The sequence below is a fragment of the Cynocephalus volans genome, chromosome 8 (assembly GCF_027409185.1).
Source record: "Cynocephalus volans isolate mCynVol1 chromosome 8, mCynVol1.pri, whole genome shotgun sequence".
NCBI lineage: Eukaryota > Metazoa > Chordata > Mammalia > Dermoptera > Cynocephalidae > Cynocephalus > Cynocephalus volans.
In genome coordinates, this window is record NC_084467.1 from 140591234 (window position 1) to 140617706 (window position 26473).

The window sequence follows — 26473 nt, forward strand, 5'->3', positions numbered from 1 at the left end:
AGGGATTAGCTCAGAATATGTGCTCAATAAAAAAAAAATAAATGAATCCTCCAGAAGTAAGTGGAAACTCCTTCCCATGGAATTCAAGGCTTTCCACCTACATCTCCAATCCCAAATAGCTCTCTATAGCCACTTGGCTCCAGCCAGTTTTGTCTGCTACTAACCCCTGAATGTATTTTCATTTTCTAACTCTAACTGCCCCTGCTCACAGTCTTCCCCTTCAGTAGAAAGCCATCCCCCTTAATCTCTGCCTGTTATTCAAATTCCACCCATCCTTCAAGGTGCAGAACAAGTCTTATCACCTCCACAAAACCTTTCTCCAGGCCACACACATCTTCCCTTTCTCTAAAGTCATCAGCATGTGTCTGTACATGGTCCCTTCATCACTTACCCATGTGGCTATATGTCTGCAGTGATCTTTCCATATCAGTCTAAATTGGCCCAAAGGGAGCCCCCCTCCCTATGAAGTTAGCATTTACCCCTCATTTAGGAAATAATTATATGCACAGCCTTGGGACATCTGTGTTGATGATATATATTGGTAACTTTTGTGCATTTTTGTCTTGGTGTCCTAATTCATTTATAAAATTTTCAAGGCAAATCATGCTTTTGGTTTCTTTGATCCTGGGCAATTCTTTGCACAAAGTAAGAGGTTAGTAAACATTTGTTACCTGACATGCTGGCTAGAAAGCAAAGTGTGCAGGATGTGAGAACTATGGGAATTATTTTTTTAAAAAAAAACAAAAAAACTTTGACCAAAAGTTCAGCTGAAAATTTCTGATTATTAGAGGCTGCTTAAAAAGGTCAAATGTTGATAGTATAATTACAGCATAATTTGGTAAAATTACTCTCTGAATAAAGGTTATTTTTAAATAGAAACTTTTGTCTGTGATAAAAAATTGTGAATAGAAGATAAAAATTAGTAGAAAAGGAATAAAAAGGAAAAGAAAGAAAAAACATACTCATATGCCCCAAATTAACACACACCCCCTTCCTCCCCCTAGATCAGGAGAGCTGGCCTGCAGCATCCAAAACTGCATCAGTTGACTTTTACTACAAGGTCTAGTTCATGACTGAGTTAACACCATGGCTCTACAAAGGTCTACCCAACAACTCCCTGAACATAAACACAATAATTCTCCCCATGTTGCATAGAGAAGAGGGAGAATCAATCTCTTACCTGGTGTGTCATAAACATTTCCTTATAATTATGTCTTGATGTACTGTGTCTAACTATTTATTTATTTTATATCTCACTGTATTCCCCCCCCAAAATATGTACAGCAGCTGCTTTCAACCATAAATAACAATCTTAGGACACATATGCTGTGTTCAAGATTAGTAATTCAGGGTTCAGTAACCTAGCAACAGAATGTCAAGAGACCTTCTCCTCATCTGTGCCCTCAACTGCCAAGGATCTCCAGACCTCCAAGACATGGGCCTCTAAACCCACTGTTCAAACCGGGCTTGGTTGTTACAAGTCAATATTGGTCAACAATGGAAAGATCACAAAACACAGGAGACTTTTTGCCAGGCTCCAAAAACCTGAGTGTCAAGGAACATAAATAGGAAGTATGCATATTACTTGGGACCAGAGGCCACAAAGTTGTCAATTAGGCATTCACCTTTGGGAAAGCCAAATGAGGCAGCATCTATAACTCTCTAGCAACCAATATCTCACATGTTTTACATGCTGTAGGCTGAATACATATTTTTAATGGAAATGAACAAATGTACCCATGACTAGGCACCTTCTACCAGATGAAGACAAGAAGGAAAGAAGGGGACATTTTAATGTTTTGTTTTAATGAATTAATAAAAGCTGAATCCTTATCTCCAAGAAATCAAATACAGACTGGTCCTCCTCCCTGTTGCTTAGTTTGGTTTGATTTCATCAGCTCCTCTGTCTCACTTTAATGGGTGTTGGTTTCTAATGGGCATTTGTAGTTAAGGGTCTTTTGTTTCTTAAAAAAATATATACATATTTTACTGATTTTCATTTCCTACCCAATAGTGAAAATCATGATATAGGAAAGCAGCATAACAATGTGTTTTTTTAAAATCAACCATTCCAGCAGTGGCAGAAATAAGTGAAATGTGGGAGGCTGGTTATTTGTACATCAAAGGGAAAGTGAAATTATCTATAGGGTGACATGATCATTTGTTTTCCGCAATGAAGCAAGCAAATCAAATAGGAATAAAACCGGAGCCTACCATCACCATTCACAGTATAATGAGTTCTTGCTAGATTAACCATTCTCCCTCCCTGTTATACTCACTCCAAGAAAACAGATGTACAATGACATCAGCAAAACAGCCAAAGATCATCAATCTACAAGACAGGAAATGCAGCAGCCAGACTTGTATCCTTTCTGAGCATTAGCTGACTCCTGGCTGCTGGCTCTGGTTCTGCAGTGCCGGAGATAGGCTCACAAAAAGACATGTCTTTGGGAGGCAGCAAGGATCAGGGGTACATTTATCAGAAGCAGTGCCCGAGGACACGGAAACCCAAACCTGCCACGGCTCTCCAGATCAGGGGGCTACCTATGTGGTATGCTTAAGGCCAAAAATCTTGGACTCACTGAATTTTATGGTATTTCTCTTCCCTCCAACTCAACCACACATTATTAGAAGCTGGACATGAACACATTCTGTCAAGAAGACCAAAGACAGGGTGTGTGAGGCATTGGGGAGCCCTGACCACTGGCATTACAATAGTCCTTTAGATGGCCGAGGCCACCACCTTGCACGCAAAGAACAGGCCAGTTCAAAGCCCGGCTGGCCAGGTGCTAAGGTCCTAAGCAAGAAGCATGGCCTGTAGAATGGATGGGGTGGGTGTTCCTGGGTCACAGGAGTGAGGTGAGGTGCTGATACTGTCAATGCTGCCTTTAGCTCTGATGCTCCGAGTTTAAGATGGTGACAGGCATGTCAGCCTCAGTATTTTCTCTACAACTGGAGACAAGGAAGGAGACCTCTCCTCGATGTCAAACAGCGATGGAGAGCTACAGGACTCAAAGCATCCGCTGGTATCACAGATACAAAAACAACTAATAACTAATAACTGAAGTTTTCATGCCACTTTACCATTGGCAAAGGCTTTCACATGTTGGCTCTGTCAGTCAGCCAGGGTCTTATCTAGATGAGTGAGAAGATACTGACAGCACAACACTTGATGCCAGTAAATTTATTCCAGATCAAGGGTTCCTCGAGTGAGGGGAAGAAGGAGAATCATTTCTTTTAGAAAAAGGGGGAGTCATCCCATTTTGATTTCCTCTGCTTGAAAGTAACAGAGTTTTAGTGAACAAAAACTCAGGAAGAGCACTGGAGCACATTCAGTGATATTTGTAACATCTCCGACTCAATTTCCACTGCATGTCTGTTGAAGCTGCATTTTATTTTGGATGTCAACATCTGTGCAGGGAACTTGCTTCTCCTGACCATGGTAGCAGTTTCTGGAATCAGCAGGACAAACGCTAGGATATGGAGACTACTGAGTGACTTTCCTCCCACCTCTTGCTAGTCCCCACCCCCCTAAACTATTTCAATCGCCACCTACCAACAGGATTTTGAATTAAATCTGTGGCTAAATGTCTTCAGAAACGCAGTGATGACTTCCAATCCACTCGAGGAAATGTGTTTTACTCCCAGGGTGCTCGCTCACACTGCTGTCCTTGGGGTGGAAGGGTCCATGCGTGGAGTCCCAGTGGAGAAAAGCCCTGAAGAGCAACAAAAGGAGCCGGAGAGAAATGAGGTAAAGGGAAGCTGGTGAGCTGAGCAGCTGTGGAGGCTGCAGAAGCTGGAAGCAGCCAGAGGAAAAGGGAGAGAAATAAAGATGGAAGGGAAGCGAATGGATGCAAAAGCTTTTTTGAATGCTCTCCCTGCCAGGTCCACCTGACCTCTAGACTCAGCTCAAAGCATCTGGTTTCTAGAAGCTTCCATGATCCCGACCCTTCCCTGTGAGCTCTCAGCTCTTCCCACATCCCACATTGTCTCCCCCCTACCCTTTTATGTGTCTCCCCAGTGAGACAATGTATGCCAAAAGCAGGGACTCTGTTACTAACTTTTTAAACAATGTACCCCCAACTCCTAGAACTGTGACTGATGCACAGAAGGTGTTCATGTTGGTCAAATAACAGATGAATCTTAAAAATGTAGCAGGTGTTAATAAACAGATACTGGCCATCACAGTCCTGGGGCAGCTTTGGGATCTTAAACCAATATACAGCACAACAAACTAAGAAATGAATTTTATTAGAAAGGAAAGTCATTCGGTCACCGGAAAATAAAGGAGAGCTGCGTGCAGTTTCTCTCAATATTCTGCAAGCCTGAGTGAGGCACTATCATAACTAGCATCAAATCCTTACAGGTGCAAATTCAACACTTCGTACTCTTTGCCCTAAAAGTGTTAAGCAAGCCTTAATAAAGTCTGATTTACCCTCACCAGGAAGAACTTATACACTGGAAAAATGCAACGTGTTCTGTTAGAGTGATGGACTCCTTGAATGTCAGGCTATTTACTAAACAAATTACTCTCCACATCACTTTCTAATCTACTCTTCTAGTGAAGATGGCAGAAGTTGGCACGAAAAGTTTAGGACTCTGCAAAAGTCCCTGTAATGTCAATGTTCCCCAGAAAGGGATCAAACACAGAAACAAAAGTACTCACAGCAAACAGCACAGGTTCAATATTATGTACACAGGAGGCAGTTAAATAATGTTTAAGTAAATATGATTACTGATGAGATATTGTTTTTTTAAAAACGTACACTTAACTTTATTCGAGGAATGGAAAACCCTTTGACAGAATCACCACCACAGCACAGAAGCATAATAAAGATATGAACACCACGCTAATCTCTAGTTATTTAAATTTGCCGCAAAATCTTTGATGCAAGAGTTAATTTCGCACTCTTTTTGGAGTTCCACCATTCTATCATCACTTTGTTTTCCAACACAAACTTTAACGCCCCTTAAGCCCTGAATTAGTCTAAGTTTGATTCTTTTGAAGTTCTTTTTATGGCACATATTTAGAAATGAATTAAAATTAACTTTGTTATGAGAAAATTTCCAAATCATTTGTGATACCTGGCAACCAGCCAGACTGTTGTAAAAGCCAGAGTTGGTGTAAGTCAATGGAGATGTTAAATTGAAAAACTCTTGGAGTTGTTTCAAATTATAGCAGAGTCAAAACCATATCCATTTACTATTCAGTATACATGTGCCAGGCGTAATATATAGTTCTTTACTGCTTCAAATAGTCTAGATGTAAAAGTATGTATGTTAACTCCTTTAGTGAAGATGCCTTTTACTGTTTCCCCAATGGTACCCAGCACAGATGAATGAATAACTGAGATTGTGACAAACCTTCTTCCCCTACTTATCTTTAGGGTGGACTCCTGAAGAGAAGCAAATACTGCAGAAGACGGAAAAAAGGGCAATCACCACTGGAACAATCTCTACCACACACAATAAAGTAGTGATAACCTCCCCTACTGGGATCACCCGGCCCTCAAATGCCCAGTCCCCAGGCAAAGCTCTGTGAGGGCAGTAACGGGGTCCCCTCGGCTATGCATCCCCAAGCTTGGCACAGGACACTCAACACCACCTACAAAGAGGCAGAACGGGCCAGCCGAAAGGACGTAAGCTTTTGAGTCAAACAGATTGGGGCAGAATCAGGCTCTGCTATTTACCACTACGAGACCCAGGGAAAGTTAAGCAATCTCTCTAAACATCAGTTTTGTCTTCTATTAAATGGGTATAACACCATCCACCTTCTAGGATTGTTCTGATGATTTCAAACAATATCTACAAAGCAACTGCCAAGATGCCAAGCACTTGATAGGTGCTTAACAAAAGATAGCTGTCATTATACATATCAGGAAGTACACATGGCTTTATATGATAAAAATGGCTGTTAATGCCTAAATGATCTTTATGCCTCACTCCCATAAAAATGCCTCCAGATGCTCAAAGCTCATGCCATTTCACTTTCCCTTTATCTGTGTTACAGACCATAACAAACCAGGCTGAGGAAAGAGAATGGGCAGGCAATCCCACTGACAGCTGCAAGACACCCATCAAAGAGGCACAAAGGAACCCTGAGCAGACACAAAAGTCCAGAAGAGTCTGGCCAATGCAATACAGGGACAGCGGCTTTCAGCGATTGAGCCCAAAAACCAGTGTTCCTCTGAATGACCACAAAGAGGTCAGACTGCCTGTGGAAGACTGATTCTGCTTAAGACGGCGAGAGAAATGGAATCTATGTAAAAAAATATTTCTGTCCAAATAGTTAGCCTGGACTCCCTCCAGCTGGAATCCAGGCCTATTCCCTTTGGGTTCTCACAGCACTGTGCTTGCTTCTCCATGGCAGTCTCCACACAGTCTGTTTAGCATTGGTCTGTGCATCAGTGCCCCTTGAAAGCAGGTAACCACTTTTATTCATTCTTGATCAGTAAGTCTTTTTTGAATATACCAATTTACTTTTCAACATAATAGATGCAATTCTAGTCACTTCTATGTCCTCACCAAGTTCTTTCGTTAAGGATGAATTAAGTTAGAATACTCTGTATCTGCACAATTTATTGCTTACACAGCAACACCATCTTATGGAGCATTTATTTACAAATCTAAAATAGTGGGGTAGTCTTAATCAGACTTGATTAGACAAGACATAATGTCAAACCAAATGATTGCCATCACCTTCTCCGGAAAGCAGCCTGACATATGTTCTTCTGCCTGGTTTGGTCTTCTCGCTCCCCAAATGCTGAAACCATTCATGCATTTTTCCAGTCAACATTTACTGCTGTTGGGGCCACCACCATACTAGGCACACCTGGACATATACAAATACATATATTTGACTTCAATGCAGTGATTGTCAGAGGGTAAAAGATGAGCAAGTAAGAAACTGCAGTACAATGAGGTAATTGATATAACAGCATGAAAGGAACTGTAGACAATAAAATTACAAAGGATGGTGTTAAGACACGATTGTGCAGAGAAGACAGAACATGAAAAACAGCAAATTTGGGACTTTTGCTATCAAAACTTCCTAAAGAGGAAGAGTGGGAACATCTTCACCATAAAAGAACAGAAATGTGTCATAACCTTTCTGAAGATCATCGAGTTTCCATCTCAGAAGTAAACTTTCCATACTGCCTTTAAGCTGTTAGCTATGACAATGCAGTTACCTAACATGGTTAACTAAATTTAAGCAGAAGCACTGAAAATATATCAGGTGTCAATGTGACAACCCATATGCAAGCAAGAATCAGGTTTCAGCATACACACTCCACACCTATACAGAGAGAATTATATAGTTTCCTGATGGGTTCCCTGGACTACTATTAAAAATTTGACAGTGAAAACCAAAAATGAATAGTACGATAATATCCCAAAGTCTGGACATTATATATTCATCCATTCATGACCTCATTCTGCAGATATTTACTGAGGATCCAGTTTGTGCCAGGAGCCACTTAGACACTGGGGATATGATGGGAACTAGGAAGTCAAGAAGTTTTAAGTGGTTATTTGAAAAGGTTTTCCAGTAAATCTTAATATTAGCAATGCCAGAAAGGTAATCATTTGTGTCAGTATTTTCATTGCTGTACCCAAAAAGGAAAATATTGTTGGCCCACAAAACACCTGTAAGGGAGAAAGTATAAAAGGAGAGTTCCTGATTCGGGAGTTGGAGGGGATTGGATATCTCACAGCTACTTTCTAAGACTGTTTCTCAGAGTGTGATCTGGGGACCAACAAGATTGGAATCTTTTTAGGAATGCATATTCTCAGCCCTCAGAATCTGCAGTTCTAACAAGATCCCTAGTGATTCACATGCATACTGAAGTTTCAGAAGCACTCTTTTAATAGGTTTTATTTACAAGTTTAATCACAAGACAGATCCCCTTATATTTGTGGCAGAATCAGACCTCTAAGCCTCCTTCCAACTTTTGAGGTACTCAGGCTTTGAGAGCTTGTCTTTGATGAACTGAAACAGCAAAAAAGCACTTCGAAGTGAATTCACACATGGTTCTTAGTATGATTATGCCATTTCTGAACAGCCAAAGGTGTTTATTCACTTTAAACAGAACTGATCCTCATTAACAGATGGGTAAGGAGGTCTCTACAATGGGACAGTTTGTGCATAAGGGAAATAACCTAAAGGAACCTGAGAAATCAGTCAGTATCAGCCCTAAGTTCCATCTACCCCAGTATTGTGACAGTGGTATTAAAAGTCTGAAGAGTGTTCATTTGCCCTTTTAAAATGTCAGGTCACTAAGGTTAGGGGCAAAGCTACAAATATTTTTTGCTATCTTTAATAGTGGAACTTTGGGGCCGAGCCTGTGGCGCACTCAGGAGAGTGCGGCACTGGGAGCGCAGCGACGCTCCCGCCGCGGGTTCGGATCCTATATAGGCATGGCCGGTGCACTCACTGGCTGAGCGCCGGTCACGAAAAAAAAAAAAAAAAATAGTGGAACTTTGAGAAATTTCAAACTCAGATGTCAGAATAGTCATAATATTAGACATACATGATGCATCACACTTTATTAAACTCTAATTCCTACTTTCAAAATGTAGAATAATCTTGAAATGAAAATATAATTAACTAATTAAAAATTGCCTATATAAAAGAAATATATTTACTGTCCCCTAATTCCTACAAAGAATGCAGGTGTCTGAGAAGTTTTGCAATTGCTTGGGATCAGTGGCTTATCATTCATAAGGAATTGAGAGAAACCACATTGCGGTACTGGATGTCTTCGGAGGGACCTGATATCTTCCATATGCCATCGACTGGTAGGTTATGTTGTGCACTGCTGTTGGACCAACCATTTAATTTACCTCTAAGTATCTGTAAAACTGTAATTTTACCTCTAAGTATCTGTAACTGTAATGACTGATGCTATTTACACACACCCTGATACTGGATTACCCACACAAAATAAAAAATGTCTAATCTACTCAACTGAACCATGCCACAGTGTGTAAAATATATCGAAACTTGAAATGTTCCTATCCTTTCCTTCAATTCTCAGTTTCAATTACTGGATAAGGATTACGTTTTTTGTTTTTTGGGTTTTTTTTTTTTGCCTTTTTCGTGACCGGCACTCAGCCAGTGAGTGCACCGGCCATTCTTATATAGGATCCGAACCCGCGGCGGGAGCGTCGCTGTGCTCCCAGCACCGCACTCTCCCGAGTGCGCCACGGGCTCCGCCCAGGATTAAGTTTTAAACAAACAAAATTCCATGCTCACTGTCTTTCCAAAAGTAAATAAACAAATGAAATTCACCCTGTGTGTATTTTTTAGTGTTTTCCTTATGGATCTGAGGCCCATGGTATATGTTTGCATAACACGCTCAGGATCCCGACATGATGCATGCTATTCTTCTGTCCGTATAATGTTCTGTTTCTTGTTTTCAAATATAGAAACAATTTCAATCAATCTCTCCAACAGCTGGAAAGAAAGATTAAATATAATCTCTCTTCTCTTTCCAAGTTCACTTTCAAGCTAAAAGTATATTCCAGGCAAAGCAAGGACAGCACTTCATTCAACCTTAAATTGTGACTCAAGTAGACAAAAGCTGTGAAATAGCTGACACTCACTGTCCCTTAACCCCTGAGGTTTCACACATGAGCACCATCAGCTATTTCTTGAAGAACAGTCAAACACGGCAGTTATAGACAACCGAATTAAAAAAAAGAAGAAAAGAAAACAGTTCTGGTAGAGATTTCTTCAGAGATTAAAAACTAAAATAGGTGGCAGTATCAAGTCAAGTCAAGGCTTTGGAACACAACAGAGGATATTAACATGAGCACGTTCAGCAAACTAATGAAAAAACAAAACATTAAAACACAGGAATGTTTACATTGGGTTGTCTCCTTTAGGAAAATGAAGCACTACTTTCCTGAGAAGGGCAATTCTAGTAAAAATGTGTTATTAAACTGTGTATTAGTCAATACTTCAAACTAAAATCGCATGAAGAGCCAAGAAGGAATTGCAAAACAAAAGCAGAACAATCAGAAGCCCGTGTTCTGCTCTCCCTGCACCGGGGCGGAGCTGCATTTACCAGGGGGCTTCACAGCCACCAAAGTCTGCATGCAGAAGTCAGCAGTCCATGCTCTAGAATCTCTGCAGAAGGGAACAGGATTCAGCTCTTTAAGATAAGCGTGGCTATAATACAACTCTTGCTTCCTCTCCCCCAAGTGATGCGGGCTATGCTCCTTATCACTTAGAGGTGTTGCATAGCGTGCGTACCAGCTAGATCTTTCCAGAAGCAGACTATGGCTCCTGGTCTAAACAGTTTACTGCTCAGGAGGGAAACAACCCTGGCTGAATAGAGACCAACTGCCTCTGGAATACAGCAATTCTCTCAACTAAAGGCTTTATGCTTCCTTCTGACTGAAAGGTTTCCGTTCCTGAGGCCAGTTTCCCTAAAGCAACAATAGAAGTGAGGCAACGTTACTAAATTTTTTAAAAGCCTTAAAAACCACTTATCAAATAGAGCAGTTTATAATAAAACTGTGCTGGGTCACAAGAAAGAGAAAGCTCGAGAGCAGACAGGCAGAGCGAAAAAACAAGGAAGATATAGATTTGGCCCCTGCCCTGTATAACCTGAACAATTTCACCAGTTCTGAGTAACACCATAAAAAAAGGGAATCATAGAATTTTTTGTGTTATTTACCTATAAAAAGATCAACCAAAGTCTGTTCTGAGCCATTAGCCACACAAATATATCATGAAAAGGTACAAACCACGGCCTTCCTACATGCAAATGATGAATGTGGTGGTCTGCCTTCTTCTTGCCACTAGGCCACAATGGGGTCAGGCTGATACTACTGAGGCAAATATGACCTTATTGCACAAGCAGAAAAACGGAGCTCATTTTCTGGTGCAACCCTTCATTCTGCTGTTTCTGACAAAAACAAGAGCTTCCAGTGACCCACCCCCAATGGAGACCCCACCAATGAGATGAGAGGAACATTCCACCTTAGCACAGAGACAGAGCTGTTCTCACACCCACTCTTGCAAAGAAGGGAAGTTTAGCTCTGCACCAGGCTTTGGGGACTCCAGGAACAAAAATCTTTTTTAAAGGAATAAGCCCTTCATAGGAGACTTGTGGAGATACCATCATCCTTCTTTGCTCTCCTACCAACCAAACCTTCTATCTGTAAACAAGAAATAAGCTCCCCCTAGAAAGCTTTCATCAGGAACACTTCTACACTGCACATGCACACGTCTAGGATTTTAAGAAGCTTTCCATATACTGCCGCTATGGGAAGTTTCACTTAAGTAGTTGGCTTCAGCTTTGACTTGTGATTTCAATGTCACAAACTATTTCACCTTCCAGGGAATGCAAAAGATCTCTTAGGACCCTTTTATTCATCTCCAACAATAAACTAACATTAACATTTATTGCTAAAAACAAAATTATTTATAAAGAATGTAAACACTCAATGGAGCATTTGCTCATTAAGTTTATAAACATGGAAAACTTGAACTTTCAGATGCTTATAATTTGTTAATGCCCTTATGTGAACTTGGAACAGAAGAGGCCTCCAAAGTGCAAGATATGCATTTGGAGGAAAATTCTACAGCTAACTTTTAACTCATGTTTTTGAGCATGCTGTGCAACCATGCCTATATCTTTAGAGAAAGGTGTATGTGTGTATGTGTGTGTGTGCAAAATTCTTTAGAGCTACAAAACGAAGTCTTACAGCTGCTGATGGACAGATTGAGATTAAAACCGATATTCCAAAATTGGGTAAAAACATAAAATTTTAAAAAGAACAGACACGACAATTATTTTTATGATGCTCATTTTGAAAAATCATAGCTTTAATAAGCAATTGTCATACTAGGGGTGAATTCAGACATCACTTTAAACTTTTTTTTTCTGCATCATCATTTCTGATTTTAAAGAATAAAATAATTCATTAACTCAAAAAAAAAAAAAAGGGGTGTTAGGTTCTTTCCTGACCTTTAAAAAGGCTTTCTTTCATCCACATAAAATTTAATGAAGTATAATATTGATATGGATATGGCAGAGAGCAGAAAGTTAAAGCAAAAGGACAGGCAATTAGGCTATATGTTTATTTTGATAATCTTTATCTGGCTCTGTGTGTGTGTGTGTGTACACATTCTGGGCATGCCACACCTACAAGGCACATACCTCTCTAGTAATATCACCTCCACTACTTGTTACCATAAAGCTCACAGACTTCTTGTTCTTTGTGTTAAGACATTGTTGACACCTCTATAATGCATACATTATTGGGCAGATAACACATTAGCACCCTTCCCTGATTTAGTGCTATAGCTGGTGAGTCACCTAGCGAAGGGAGTCCAGAACTGGGCAGCAATGAGAACCCTGCCTGCAGGGGCACAGGGCTTGGAGGACTCCCGGGAACCCTGCAGTAGTCAGCATGGTGGCAAGGTCCACTTCACTGACCTTGGCGAATCCAGAAAAGAGGCACTTCTCTGACTGAAGTGACCAAACCTCCATGCACACTCTCTGCCAGATGACCCACACACCATTCCCTTCATGATGGTATCAGGTATCCACCTAGAACCTCTCTGTGCTGTCTTCTAAGCAACTGATTCATTGTACCTGGAATTTAAGACACCACACACCCCAATCTTCCCATAAAATACCTCCTTCCGTCTTGTGTTCTGTCTGTTACCCATACCTTGCACACCAGGCAGGGGCACTTTTCTGTGATTTCCAAAATCTAGTATAAAACTCCCTTTCTTATTTTCAGGACTAATAGGAGCTAGCACAGTCTGCCTTTTCCACCATGCACCTGGCATGAAGAGGTTACTGGCACTGAAGGAAAGCTATAAGGACATACACGATCACATAATTAGAGACAAACTCACAGTTGCTAATCTGTGGGCTATCAAATATATTAGATACAAAGATCATAATTTTGACTGGTATTATATGTACCAGTATAATGTTGAGATCATTGATAAAGCCTTTTCCAACTAAAACTGTTCCCAGAAGACTTAAATTATAATTTCCTGGGGAAATTATCACTATCATCAATATCATTATCATTAAAATTATCACTATCACTATTGCTACCAATATTGAGTTTGGTGGTTCCTGGATATTAAGTAACCTAGCTAAACCCAATTTTCATTGCTAAAAATACTATAAAATAAATTAAAAATAAAATTCGATCACCTTAGTTCATTTTAAAAAATACATCCATTTAGGCAGGAAGATAAGGAAGAGAGTAGTCTTATCTCAAAACTTTTACTCGCATATTTTTAAGGGTCACTAAGGAAAGGGAGGGAGTAGAGGAACTTAGAATGGGAGGGACATAGTCAAGTCACCAAAGAAAAATTTCTGCTTGAAAACTGTCTCTCCCTACCTCTCTTAGCAGCCACTCTTCACACCTTTCCTCTCTCTAGGAAACGGGATCCAGGAGAAAAAGGAACCCTGTGGTTCCCTTGCTACTGTCTCCTTGAAGGAGCTCACGGTGGCATCCGCATGTAAAGAAGGAAGAGTCTCTGGAGACCCAGGCCAGCATGCATTCAACAACCACGTATTAAAAACTTACGTGCTCTGTAGTGAGCAAAAGCTAGATATTCTCAAAGATGCTATGACAGCCCTAACTATGAAGGTTAGTTCACAGCCCTGTAGACAATTACAAGGCAATTAACAGTAGCAGCAACAACAATCGTGAAGGGCAGTATTTGCAGATGGTACCATAAGCACTTGGGAAGCAGCACCCAAGGGCTCCAGCAGACCATCAGGGAAGTCTCAGAGAGAAGGGCGATCCTTAAGACTTGAAGGATAAAGTGGTGTTTCCCACGTTGTCAAGACGGGAGGGTAGGGTGGTGGTAAGAGGTGGTGACCTCGAGGTAGAGTGAATGTATGAGCAAAGCCTAGGAGACCTGACAAATATGTCATGCTCTAAATAGGTCTAAGGAGGGAGTGTCAGGACATGAGACTGCTTAAGTAGACAGGGGCTGGATAATGAAGGGCCTTGCTCAGACCTTGTAAGCCACTGATGTCGGCAGAAATGTGAAACAACCAGATTTCTGTGTTAGTGGCATCATTGCTGGGAACCAGGCTAGAGGCAAGGAGATCGGTAAGAAAGTTTACAGTGGTAGTCCAGTGACCAGGTAACAGATGGAGAGGGTGGAAATTAAGACACTGTACCAAATAAGAAGATACAAAAGATATCATTTGGGCGGGAAAATAATGAGAGTTTGATGACTATTTACATGCAGATGTTTAGGTAAGTTAGAGAAATCTAGGCTAATTCAGAGGTATTTGGCATGAAGAGCAATTGGGTAAATGGTAAATCTATCACCCAAACATGTCATCATTGAGACATTAGTAGAGATAGAGAGTAGACAAATGAATGGACAGGGCTGAAGCACAGGACAGAGTTGTGGACCAGAGACCAGATGTGAGATATCAAACATGCAGGCCGAAGAAAAAGTCATCAATGTGACTATTCAGGACAGCGTGCAATGAGGCGGTCTGTAGCTTTTTTGAGTCACGGACGCCTAAAATCTGATAAAAGTTATAAGCCTAACCCCTAAAAAACGCTCATTTGCATATAAGGACAAAGTGCCACATTTCCCAAGAGTTATAGATCCTCTGAAGCTCATCTATGAACTCACAGGTTAAGAACACCTAGAATAAAGCAAGTAGAGAAGAGGGCTTAGTAAGGGGACAGTTAAGAAATAGGGCACAGAAGAAACTAAAGAGCTACCCAGAAGAAGTAGAGCCTCTCCAGTCATTGTAGACCACTCTTTCTAGAAATGTATGTGCAATAGGGGCAGTATGGATAGAAGAGACTGGGTTTCAAAGTAGAATTTTGGTCTGTTGATTTTTAACATTTTTCTTACAGAAAATTTCAAACATATCCGAAGTAGAGAGAACAGTATGATGTAACTCTTGTACCTATGTCTGACCTTCAACAATTATCAACTCAGATCATTTCATCCCTGAATATCAGTATCTATCTCTAAAAAGGACCACTAAACAAATAACACAGCACCATTATCATATCTTAAAATATTAACAATAAGTCCTTAAAATAGTCAAACATCCAGTTAGTGTTCAACTTCCCCCAACTGTCTCATATTTTTCTCATTTTGTTTTCAGTTTGTTTAAATCAAGATCCAAATAAGGCCCATATATTGGAACTGGTGACAGTAACTGTTTTCTTCAGGCTCTTTTAATCCATAGGTTTCCCTGCCTGTCTGTCTGGCTTTGTTCCTTGGTCATCTGTCCTGTAAAGTTTTGTTTCTTTGCATTGTTTATTTTTTTTACTGTTTTTATTTTGCCGATTGCATCCTCGAAGTACCATTTAACACGTTCACGTGATTCTTCTGTATTCTGTAGATTCAGATTTGGGTTCAACATTTTGGCAAGAATAGTTGACAGGGAGTGTTGAGTTCCATCAGGAGACACAACAGTAGGGTTTTTTAAAAGATGCGGCCGACAAATCATACTTACCTGCTATGGGAAAAAAGCCAGTGAAAAAGGCAAGGCTGAAGAATAGGAAAAAGCACGCAATGAAAGACAGTGGACAGTGAAGACAGAAAAATATAAAAGGCAACTGTGTGCTCTAACCATGAAGCTCTAGGACTTTCAAGCAGCCCTGAGCACAGCGTTTGCGGTAAAAACTGGTACCCATCACAACGGTCCTAAAGGCATCAAGAAGACTGAAATATTTTATATTTACTTTGATCAAAAGCATGAAGCCTTTCCTGGATTTTAAAAAGTCTATCATTAAAACTGTCAAAATTAGAAAATTCTGTGCTTAAAGAGTTAACCTCCCAAAAAAATTCACAGAAGAGGGGTCTCTACCATAACACCAAATGGGTAATTATTTGGTCTTGTAAACACACAGTCAACGTAATCCTGCAAGGGAAATCTTTAGCCAATAACATAACATTGATGTAATTATTATGGTGAAACGGTAATAAGGAGAGAGACCCAAGGTTATGTATAACTTTTTAATTAATTTTTGCCATTATCCCCACATGCCAATTTTTTTCCCCTAGGGACCAAAACTTTGATTTTACAAAATGCACCTATAAGAAACACAAGGTTCCACTAACTAACACCCTCCTAAGGGACACACTTATTCCACCAACTGGCCCTCTCCAGAAAACCTGTCTTGTTGTCTCTGACTTTTTGACTGTTCCTGCCTCAAAAGAACAAGTTTTTTTTCAACATCTCTAGCTAGGACGTTTTAATGCACTGAATGTTTCTATGTTCTATAATCACCTTGTTAGAAACAAACTCCAGGTCTAAAAACAAAGCACATTTTAATTGAGGGTGCAGGGATATCAGGTGAAAAGGGCCTAGCTAAATTAATAGGCTTTTCATTACAAAATTTTATATTCTAAAAACTTCCGTGTGAAAACAAGCCTGTTTTTACTGCATTTATAAACACATCTGTGGGGTGATTTTACTAGGATGAACGGACACGTCAAAAGTCGGTGAATACTTCCCAGATGCTACTATAGAGACTAGTGCTAGTCCTCTATGACGTGCCAAAAACAAGGGCAACATATTAAGATTCTCATTAAGTTTTACTCATACATCAAGGCCCAGCTCAAATGTTACCTCTGCTGGGAGGTCTTTCCACACCCCGTGAAAGTAGTAATCCACCGTTTTCCCATATTGCATCATGTATAATGTCACCCCACAAATCACCCTGCACATGACCACTGAACAAATACAACATTCGTCCTAGGTGTCTATACACTGAGGATACAACAGATAAGGAAGAAACCTTCTTTGGAAGAGTCCTGTTTTCATCTCCCTAGATATGGGACCAAGTCACACTTCTGCACTTAGCATGAACCCCTTGCTCGGTGCTTATTATGTGTTCACTGAATGCTCAGAAGAAGCTCTTCGTTTTCCTCATGACAACATTGTGAGGCAGACAGGAAGCGTTCATGTTATGTTTTGACTTTTACATACAGAAATCAGGTTCAAATGTAATATGACTTCACCAGTCTCATAGCTAGTGAGTAGGCACCGTGGAATCCAGTCCATCTTGAGAACAGATGGGTGAGAGGACCAATGGTCCAAATTATTAGTTATTGTAATAACCATGGGGATAAAAGACAACAGCAGAAAAGATTTAAAAATCTTCCTTTGTAGAGACTCTGGTGACTAGAACCTGAGTCCTCTTTCTAGACTGTCTTCCTTGGGAGGCAGAACTTTCCATGGACATACAGGTTAAATAACGTGGGATGAAAGGCATTTTAGGAGTCTCTACTCCTCCATAAGCAAGATTTTTTTAATTGAAAGAATTTCCAATTACGAGCTCATTCTAAAAGGCCATGATTTACTTCCATCACTATGGAAAACACTGCCCACGTACAGCCCTAACCACGGGGTGGGCCTTCTCACTTCCCACCCAGGCAGGCCAGGGGGCTCCAGGTACAGATGAATCCAGGGCACTTCAGGCTCTGCTTGGACTTCTGTGTCTTGAACCCCCATTTCAGGGACTCCATGCCCTTTGCTACCCTTGCCCTGCCATCCCTTCTGCAGCTCTACAAAGGAGAGTTGGTTAAAGGAAGTGATGGAATGATAAAGTTCTAGAGACTTCGGTACTATCCTTCCAGGGAAACATGGGGCTTTGAGGAGGAAGGATGTGGACCCCAGAGAAATAAATGACCAACGGCATAATTATGGGGAAAATAACCTGGAGTGAAGAACTCCCCCAGTGTGCCTTAAATAGCACCAAGCAGATAAACGATACCTTTTACAAGTATTGTGTTTATAAAGGAAAGTTGGCTTTGAGGGCTCCAGGATCCCACCACAGGGCACAAGTTCATGAAGAAGGCTACAGGAGATGAAGTCTCCTTTGGAGAGAGAAGGGGAGAAAGTAACACGGTATTTATAGACTTGCTGGCTGGTGAAATATAAAATCGGACATCCACTGACGAAGAAAATTTGGATTTTAAAACCAGGTAACTATCCACATCAGAACAGCTATTGCATTGCCAGTTCCAAACCAGTGAAAAGCAGGTTAAGCACATGACACATAACTATCTCACTCAGAGCTTTTTATTCAGGGCACACAGGAACGGTCTACAGAAAAAAAATAAATTTGCACATAAAGAGTAAAAATGCTAAGTCTACGATTAAGGGATTTTGTACTTAAACCTCAGGGAAGAGCCTGCAAGCGGAGGAACGCCCTTCAGGAAAATGCACAGCAAAATTCTTTACGTAGGTTCTTTTCTCACCTTTGCTTCACATTCAAAGTCCAGCATATTACTGTTGTTGTTACTGACTTCAAACTCTAGTGCTCCATATAAAGTTGAACAGGAAAGGGGAATGGAGCAGAGATAAAATAAACTAAAATGTCATATGGTGTTAAATTGTTTAAAATCCTGATGATCTCAATATTAAATTCTGAATCACTGGCAACAATCACATAGAGCACTGAGCCAACCAATTCACACGTTAATGTAAACTGAAACACAGCCTGTCACAATCTTTTAATTTAAAACTTTCCTTCCATATACGCAAATATTTTTGTTCAGCACACAATGTATCCAGGAAGATGGGGATAAGGATCAACTGCAGAAGAGTAAGAACTTTAATCTTAACAATCAAGTAAGTGAGGTGGGATCCTTTGTGTTTCTAGATACAATCAGAATCATGACCCAGAGAGCAAAAATAACTTTTTTAGTCACTCAGATCAGAGGATTAGAACCAAACCGGTAAATGCCACAGTAAAACTAATGTTCAATGTAATTAAAGCTCTGTCATAACTGTAGCTCCCTAGAGCTGCCCTGTCCCAAGAGGTTGTCAACCAAAGAAAGGGAGTCACCACCACTTATGAAAGTCAATTAGTGCTGGACATTTTACAAATATCATATTCCACATAATTTTTATTATAATCCTATATTAAGTGTTATTTCCATTATGCAGATAAGGAAATGGAAATTCAGAGAGGCAAGTGACTTAACTAAGATTATGTTGCTACTAGAACCAGAACTTGTACTAAGCCTATCTGACCCTTAAAATCCTTCCCAACTCAGATTCTATGATTATGATAATTGTTACTAACAACTCCCATTACATTTATTAAATGTTTATTATGCATAAGGCTCTAAGCAATTTATCCACTGTCATATGAGGTATTATTATTCCTATTTTATAGATGAATACGCTGAGGTTGAGGGTTGAGTAGCTTGCAAGGTCATCCAAGAGTAGGGGGAAAATCGAGTTCCATTTGATCTGAAAATCCATGGTACATTTCACTACTGGGCTGTTCTATTCACTGATCACAACATAACTAAATGGAGTCCAAGAGTCTGGCTGTGACATTCACTGATATCTCTCATAATATTACCAGTGAATACCAAGCCCTGTAAACATCAATACCTGCTGAACATGAACCACTACAAAATGGGCCTACACATTTCTTTTATTATTGAATTTTTTGACATGCTTCTAAACCAGATCAAAAATTTTAAGATTGCCTTGAGTTTACAGCTGCTTTAAATACACTAATAAATTTCTACTTAGCTCAGAATTGTATATTTACTACACATATTAGTAAGCAGTATAAACACAGTGATTAAGATTTTTAGTTCTGCCTATTCATCTATAAAATGGGGATACAACCTATTTCATAGGATTGTTGTATGACATTTAAATGAAGTCATGTATGTGCTTAGCTGCACATAATCACACACTATAATGATCAAACAACATTGCTGTTGCTCTCCTATTTTGGAATTGGGTCTATAAGCAAAAACATTCTTTTAGGTTAAGCAAAATAAAAGAACTAACAAACTAGTGAATGAATCTGAATTTGAACTAGTGAATGAATTTATGCTATAAACCTGGAATCAGGCATCTTATTGGGGGGCAGATTTGATATTTGATTTCTAGAGAAACCAGATGTTTCCCCCTTTTCTTGTTTTTTTTCTTTTAAGAGGACATTAAAAAAAATTAGAATATCTTTTAGTGTAGGAAAGGTTTAAGAAAAGAGCTGTGGAAATTAATTAATGGAGAAAGAGAAGTATAGATACAGCATAGTTAAACAAGGAATAGGAGAAACATGGTCACTAAAAATAACTCAATCACAAAAACCAAGAGGAAGCTGTACTGAGGTAAAAATGCCTATGTATCCTGGGAATGGAAAATTCCACTAACCAAAGAGGAAGCTTTCCTCTATCAGAAGACTTGGAATTTTAAGAAGGTACTTTTCCCCTGATGCCTGTACAAAGGGAGTAGGTGGAATTTCAGTTTACTAAGGACTCTGCGCCAAACAAAAAATATAAAATAGGACCCTTCAGTTTGAAATGTAGGGAGAATATCCCCTATATTTGATGTATTGCCGGCATCAACATTCAAAAAGAAACACAACCTATCTAGGACTGGATTTTCGTGGAAAATGTAGAATCTGGCTGGCCTCTCCTCTAGGACTATTTAACTGGAAAAGGTAAACCAGGTTTCCTAATAATTTTTAACATGAATGCTGAATACATAACACATAACTTTTAAATGAAATATACTTCACAATCACAAACTTGACAAAACATCCCTTTCTCTTTCTACACACACACACACACACACACACACACACACACACACACACACACACACACACACACACAAAGGGTACTTCAGAAAGTTCATGGACAAACTGAATTGAAAGCTAATAACAAATCTTTCATGAATTTCTTGAAGACTTCCTGTATATGATTCATATATATATATATATATATATATATATATATATGATTTTCATATTGTGGTCTTTAAAGTATCAAAGACACTTTCCAAACTTACTATCTACTATATTGGAATATGCTTGTTCTACTTGTTAGTAAACAGCTTTCAGAGAAGCTTTTAGAATCATGAGATTTCTTCAGGACTTCGGGCCCACACATAGGAACTGAGCTAAGTTCTCTATTACATTCATCAGGAATAAGAGCCCGTTTTTCAGAGCTCCTAGGAATGTGAACTCTTTAGCCTTCCTCTTTCTTTTCACTGGGAAAAGCCCACAAAATGGTGTTAGGGCTGCAGGTGACACATAAGTTCTTTCTGGATCCCACCCAGCAAACACACAAACAACCTGACACCTCCATGCCACCTGCCCAGCTTGACCCCATAGCTTCTCACTGTCTTTACACTTAGAGTGTGGCACCAGGAAAAAAAAAGGTTCTCAGGGAAGACAGGAACCAAGCATACCCACAGAGTTAAGATAGGAAGAAAAACAAGAGTCATGGGAAGGTCTGAGTAGAGCTTCTTATCAGAGGAAGATTTCCTTATTGATTGCTGTTTGTTTGCTTTACTGAAACAAGAGCCTTGATTTTGTGTTTCAGGTCAATTTTCTGAGTTCATTTTGGAGGAAGCCTGATCCGAGTACCAAATCTCTTTTTCTGCTTGCAGGATGATTTTGTTTCTTGAAATGAATAGTTGTTGAAATGCAGTGGGGAGAGAGAGAGAGATTGAGTCTTTCCATGGTAAGATTTTGTAACCTTGTAACCTGAAAAAAAAATTCAAGAGATTTCGTCACCCTGCCCCACAGGCTCTTTCACCTAGTGTCCTCTGTCCACAATGGCCAGAAAAGGCCCTGGTTGTCAAAGATACCCCAAGGCTGCCTTTTTCCTACCCTTCAGGTCTCAACGCAAAGCCAGGTCCTCAGAAGGATCTTCAAAAGTACTTCTCCCCAAAACCAGTTACTCAGTCTCACTGTCTTAGTTTATTGACTTTATAGAAATTATCACTACCTGATATGACCATGTGCAATTACTTCTTTACTTGGTTATAGCTGCGGCCCTCTCTTAGACAGCTGTTCCCTGAGCCCAGGGACTTCTGCCTTGTTCACGGCTGCATTCCCAGCACAGAGAACAATGCCTGCCACTGTAAGTGTTCAGGAGATGTCTACGGAGAATGAATAAGGGAGCGCTAGAAGGGCAAGAGAATGGGAGAAGTCCTAGGAAGGGGACGGGGGAGCAAAAGCATATTACCTTTATGTGTGCTAACAGCTACTTAGTTCAGTGGGGAATGAAGCTGTAAGGTCCATGTTCGGTTGGGCAGAACTGGCTTCTAACGCCACTCTGCCCGGACCTAGAAACGTGGTGACTCCTTTTTGCGCTGAACATGTCAAATGGGCTCTTGGCTTTTCCACATGCCTTTTCCACTTGCTCTGCATGTGCACATTCCCACTCTCCATGCCGCCCACTCCCAAATCTTCACCTCCTACTCTTTTTTTTTTTTTTTTTTTTTTTCGTACTTTTTTGTGACCGCGCTCAGCCAGTGAGCGCACCGGCCATCCCTATATAGGATCCGAACCCGCAGCGGGAGCGCTGCTGCACTCCCAGCGCTGCACTCCCCCGAGTGAGCCACGGGGTCTGCCCTTCACCTCCTACTCTTGACCGGGACCGTAACTCACTTCAAACTGTCTTCTCAACAAGAATGCCACCGACTTAGCTGCATCTCCTCCATACCTCAGTGACAATGCAGCAAGTTTCCTTCTGCGAAGGCCAGCCCCACCCCTGCTCCCTGCCTAGGCCCTCCCTTCTGCGACCTCCCCCTGCTCCGTATCACCATCGTCTCCCCTGCGACCGGTCGTTCTCACCCTCACATCCTGTTCCCTTCTCCTCACACTCCTGTTGGGCTGTGGTCACCACCGTGCTGCTCTCCTCCCCATTTCCTCCGTCCTGACCACACAGCGAGGCAACGGGTCCTCCTTGGTCCCACGTTGCTCCACCTCTACGCAGCATTAGTTACAAGTGAGCATTCCTCCTTCCGTTTAATTTTGGAAAAACATTTTTCAGATTTCAGATTTTGTTCTTCCCAATGCAGACGATTAGATTCCCTCCTTTTAAAAACACTTTCTTAGCTTAGCTACTGTGACACCACAGTCTCCTGGGTTTCCTGCTACCCTAACTGGTTGTTCTTCCAGCCTCCTTTGTTACATCCTTCTCTTCTGCCAACCGCTCACATTGGGGTTCTCTGATCTCAGCACTGGAACACTTAAATTCCATCAATGTCCCCCTATCCTGAACTTAACAAGAACAAACCAGAGCTCTGGATCGTCCTTCCAGCAAAATCGCCTTCAGCCTTTCTCATCTCAGTCAAAGGCATCCAATGACACAAGCCCAAACCCAGAGAATTATTCTCGACTTTCCTCCATACGTCTCTTCCAAATATACCCTGAATCCCACCAGTTCCCACCTCTCTGTTGCTCCAAGTCTGATCCACGGCATTATCTATCTCTCTTGGACTTTATAGCAATAACCACCTGATAATATAAACCATCTTCCCTGCAGTGGGGACAGTGATCTTTCCAAAGCTTGAATCAGATCACGCCACTCCCTGGCTCAAAACCCACCGATGGTTTCCCAGTACACTTGGAATAAACCCTTTCGACAGACTCTGACAAGGCCTTGCTCCCTCCCACCGTCCTCACTTACTACCATCCAGGAATGAAAACCCTAGTGCCATTCCTCAGACATGTCCAACTTATTCCCAGTACATCTTGTCCGCATGTTGCACAGCTGAGCTCTTCCCCTAGAGCTTGCCACGGATGCCTTCTCACCAACACTCTCATCCTTTGGTTCTCAACCCAGTGCTGCCTCTTCAGAGGGAACTTTGCAGCCCACATGGCCACACCCCACCCCAGACATTCTACCATTCTACCATGTTAACTTGTTCATGGCATTTTTCAGTTCCCTGAAATGATCTCATTGCTTCCATGTTTATAGCCTGCCTCATCCAACCAAATCTAAGCGCCTGAAGGGTGGAGTCTCTGTCTCTTTTGTCTACAGCTGTTATCCCCAGTGTCTAGAACTGTGGCTAGCATGTCAATGGTGGTCAGTAAACAATGACTGAACGACCGACTGACTTTAAGCCTCAGTCTCTGCGTCTGCAAGTAGTGATAATACTTGGATATACTGGATTAAATAATACTATCTGATGGAGTAATGTCAGGATCAGGTCATATACATAAAGTGCCTGACACCACATGACCCTTGCTGAGTGCTCAGCAGATGCCTGTTATTATCATTAGACACCCTGATCATTTTACCGTAGCATTTATTCAAGAGTCATTGAATGTCAACTGTATTCCAACACTATGCTAAGTGTTAGTTAAACAATAAACAGAAAACAGTCACTGTCACGAAAGTGCTCACAGTGTACTGTACGATGGACATATAGAATCAGGAAAATGATTGCAATACAGAGTAAGAGAAAACCTGATGGAGAGTAAGCGATTTTAAGAGCCCTAGAAATGGAATACTCTGTTTGCCCTGCTGAGGAGATTAGGCAAGAAGGGACTCTCAGAGAAGGATTTTCAGAAGAGATGATACCTTAAATGTCTTAAGAAGGATAGAAATTTATCAGGTACGGGAGAGAAGCAGTTCATGCGAATGTTTCCAGGTATGAAACAGGCAAGCACTGTTTCTAGGACTGAAAGGGAAGGTAGGGGACGGCGTCCACAGGGAAGTTGAGTCAAGAGACTAGAACTACTTGGTCCTGTTGTGGTAGCTACTAGCCACGTGTGGCTACTGAGCACACGAAATGAGACTAATGCCACATGCTGAAATGATATTTGGATATACTGGATTAAATAAAATATATTATTAAAATTAACTTTGTCTGTTTATTTTTGTGTTTGATAGCATGACAACTAAAATATTTTAAATTACATACGTGGCTTGACTTGCATGAGTATTCTCATTGGATAGCAATGATCTAGAAAGACAGAAAGACTGGTCATGAAAGGCTTTTCATAGTATACCAGGAAACTCTAGTTTATTGCATAATCATTCTCTCCACAGGTAATGGGAGCCTTTGCCCTATGTGGGCAAGTAATACGTTCAGATCTGCACTTTACAAAGACAGGCATATAGGTGACATCACATATGTATTACATATATTAAACCAGTCTCCCTCAGTCCTCTGGAAAGACACAATTGGGAAAGAAAGACTTCTGCATCCCTATTCTTCTCTCTGCCAGTCTAGAAGACAGCCCCGGGGTACCATTCCTGGCAGCCCAAGCAGAGGTAGAAAGGATTTTCCATGTCTGTGGTTTTAGATCAGAGCAGGAGAGACTCCAGGGCATGGATGACAACCATGCACAAACCCCCTCCAACCCTGCCACCAGGAAAAGGGCTGCCAAACCTGCTACACCATCACAGGCCAAGAGGAGATGGCCAAGGACTGCTCTCTCAGGCCAGGTAGACCTGCCCAAGGAAGGCCCAGAGTGAGGGTGACTCCAGGTCCTGAAAAAAGTCCATCTGCCTGTATCTGGGGACAACTCAGAAAAGAGCACTCCATGTGGTCCCTCACCCTACAAACTTGAGAAAACAAAAGCATGTACCTCTTGAATCTGGCTTGACTGATCCTGAATTTCAGTGTCAAAAATTCTGACTAAATAAAAGCTTAACCAAAAAAAAAAAAAAAAAAGGATTCTGGAACTTGTTTTTTGATATCAAATACAATAATGAAAAAAACAGCAAATTCATATTCCATATTTTCCTTTCCTTCACTAAAAATAGCAAAAGCAAAGCAGAGGAACTGCTAATAATCTTAAGGATTTTGTAAACCTCTCATGTTCTCCATTTAGAATTTCTGCAAATACCTTAATTCACCAAAAGCCTATAAATTTTGCAAGAACATGGGACTCCATTTTTCCTTCTTCTTCTCAGAGATACCAGATCGTAAAAGAAGGAATGATGAATGGGTATAGTTATAAATATTCCGAGGCTAATGGGAACCAAAGATGAACTATAGAAAAATCTGGTATTTGGAAGATAGATGTTAGTGTGCGCTTGAGTTAACGGGTCTTGACTGCATATAAATTTCAGAGCTATCTTATCAGATAAGAAAAACTGAGCCAAAATAGCACTCATAAATGACTAAATTTAAATTTTACCAAATATATTTTTAAAATTTGTTTTTTGTTTTTTTTACTTTAACATTAATTTGTACATATTTGTGGAGTACAGTGTGCTGTTTCAATACATGCATATACCGCGCAATGATTCACCCAGGGTAGATAGCATCGCTTTGTACCCCTTAGTCTACCACTTCTCCTCCCCCAAATATTATCTGTAAAAAGTCTGTTTTTCAAAATGTAAGTAACTGACTTCTAATTAAAATATAAATTATATTTACAGACAGTTTAAGGATTTTAATAGAATGGTTGTTTTTCACTTCACTAAGAGTGGGAGAAAGACAAATATTAATCAAAGTCTTACAAATAGAAAAATGTGTTATGTTTGAAACAGCAAGTCCTGTATCTGAGGAGGGGCTTACAGTAGAGGATATTCACTGGAACATCCAACAGGGATGGCTGGCTGAAAAGTTTCTTACGACCTGAAAGGTGCTTTTGTGCAGTATTACTGCCTGTACTGATATGTTTGCAGCATCACAGATTATAAATGGACGCTGCCTAAGGTTGCCAAATTTAGCAAAAAAAAAAAAAAAAGGATCACCAATTAAATTTT

General features: G+C 40.6%; 1 protein-coding gene across 3 annotated transcripts in view; it reads right to left on the reverse strand.

Annotated features, from left to right (window-relative positions):
- The window catches only part of LOC134384028 (uncharacterized), a 202866-nt gene that overhangs the window by 136721 nt on the left and 39672 nt on the right, over positions 1 to 26473 (reverse strand). For 2 of the 3 annotated variants that reach the window (XR_010024237.1, XM_063105642.1), the window contains exon 2: positions 3557 to 3716. The exons of the other annotated variant lie outside the window; for it this stretch is intronic. The gene's annotated coding sequence lies outside the window, so the exon portion shown is untranslated. The remainder of the gene's footprint in view (positions 1 to 3556; positions 3717 to 26473) is intronic. 3 annotated transcript variants of the gene reach the window in all.